The following is a 2,151-nucleotide window of genomic DNA, read 5'->3' on the forward strand; positions in this document are numbered from 1 at the left end:
CATGTTGTAAACAAAATGCAATTATTTAGATAGAGATTTTAGAAAATGGTATGAAATAAAATATTTGTGAAGTTATCTTTATTTACACTATTAAAAGAGAAAGATTACTAATTTACCATACCTCCACTACAGCCACAGCCAATCAGGAGTGATATGCAAATAAAACCAACAAAGATGGTGGGTAAATTTGCATATGCAGGCAGGGCAGGCAGCGACTGACCTCACCCACAGGGTTCAGGCTGTGTTTGGGAGCCCTGGCAGGCACCATGGGCAGTGCCTGATATGGCCCGTGGGGTTCAGGCAGCGATTTGGTACCTGGGTAGGCAGAGGTGGCCAGGGTCTCTGGGATTACTGTCTGCCCCCTGGCCCACTTGCAGACGCCTCTGCAGCAGAACCAGGTTGAACATTTTAATGAAAATGGGATGCCTTTGCCCCGCCCTACCATGCCCCATCCCTGGTTAGGAGAGAGAAGTGACTAGTTAGGAGGCACCAGGGCTCTGAAGGGGCTGGGAACAACCTGCAGGCATCCTACCAGGAAGGGTTCTGAACCATGAGGATGCAGAGGGCTGGCTGATGGAGGCTCTCAAAGGTGCAGATGAGGTCGCTCTTACCAGCTCTGAGCTTAAAAAGTGGTGCGTCAACAGCCTGATAGATGAAATTGCCTTTCTTAAGAAGGTGCACAAAGAGATCACCTAGCTGCAGGTACAGATCTAGTATGCTCAGTTCTCCATAGAGATGGGCATGCTCTCCAAGTCCGACCTCTCTTTTATGCTCAAGGACATTGGAGCCCAGTAGGAGAAGCTGGCTGCTAAGAACATGCAGAATGCTGAAAAATGGTCCAAGAACTGCTTCACCATTCTGACCAAGAGTGGTGCTAAGAACACCTACGCGGTGCACCACCAAGGATGAGGTGTCTGAGAGCTGCCGCCGGCTCAAGGCCAAGACCCTGGAGATGGAAGCAAGCTGGGGCATAAACGAAACACTGAAAAGCAGCTGCAAGAGCTGGAGGATAAGCAGAACGCAGATGATAGTGCTATGCAGGACACAATCAACAAATTAGAAAATGAGTTGAGAACTACAAAGAGTGAAATTGGATGATATTTATAAGAATACCAGGACCTCCTCAATGTGAAGATGGCTTTGGACATTGACCTTTCAGCTTACAGGAAGTTCTTGGAAAGTGAGTTAACCCTGCTCAGTTTCACCAGCGTGGGAAGCAAAGCCAGCGGCTATTCGCAGAGTTGCCAAGTCTTTGACCGATCTGCCTACTGTGGTTTACAGACCAGCTCCTACTTGATGTCTGTTCACTCCTTCCCTTTTTAATACACCAGCCATGTCCAGGAAGAGCAGATCGAGGTGGAGGAAACCACTGAGGCTGCAAAAGCTGAAAAAGCTAAGGATGAACAGCCTTCTGAAGGAGAAGCTGAAGAGGAAGAGAAGAAGGAAGAGGCTGAGAAAGAGGAAGGAGAGGAAGAGGAAGAGGAAGAAAGTTCCAAGGAAGAATTTGAGGATGCAAAGTAGGAAGAGGAAGGAGGTGAAGGTGAAGGAGAAAATGCTTAAGAATCTGAGGAGGAGAAGAAAGATGAAGATGCTGTGGAGAAACAAGCAACCAAGAAGAAAGATTGATCCCCCCTTTCCTTAATTATTTAAGGAATAATCCTCTCAAAACCAGATCAACCCCATCACTAACCAAGCAGTTGAGTTTCTGGTACTATATGAATTAAGAAGTCAATATATATATAATATTCTGAGGTGACTCAGGTTGGACATTAAATGTTGTGCTAGCCGGCACCGGTTTGGCTCAGTGGATAGAGCGTCAGTCTGCGGACTAAAAGGTCCCAGGTTCGATTCCAGTCAAGGGCATGTACCTTGGTTGCGGGCACATCCCCAGTAGGGGGTGTGCAAGAGGCAGCTGGTCGATGATTCTCTCATTGACGTTTCTAACTCTCTGTCCCTCTCTCTTCCTCTCTATAAAAAAAAATCAATAAAATATTTTTAAAAAAATAACCTATTTAAAAAAAAATGTTGTGCTATGACATTTCCCCTTATGCAGAATGTCTGTTTGCTTGCAGAGTGGCTTCCTGGCTTGCTGCCAGCCTTTGCATGGTCCACACTTATGAGTTCAGGATCTATGACAATGTAAATAATTCA

General features: G+C 46.1%; 1 pseudogene; it reads left to right on the forward strand.

Moving 5' to 3' along the window:
- Positions 1–282: 282 nt before the first annotated feature.
- Positions 283–1,626, forward strand: LOC118720217 (annotated as a pseudogene).
- Positions 1,627–2,151: the final 525 nt, after the last annotated feature.

The sequence above is a fragment of the Pipistrellus kuhlii genome, unplaced genomic scaffold (assembly GCF_014108245.1).
Source record: "Pipistrellus kuhlii isolate mPipKuh1 unplaced genomic scaffold, mPipKuh1.p scaffold_m20_p_16, whole genome shotgun sequence".
In the NCBI taxonomy this organism is placed as follows: domain Eukaryota; kingdom Metazoa; phylum Chordata; class Mammalia; order Chiroptera; family Vespertilionidae; genus Pipistrellus; species Pipistrellus kuhlii.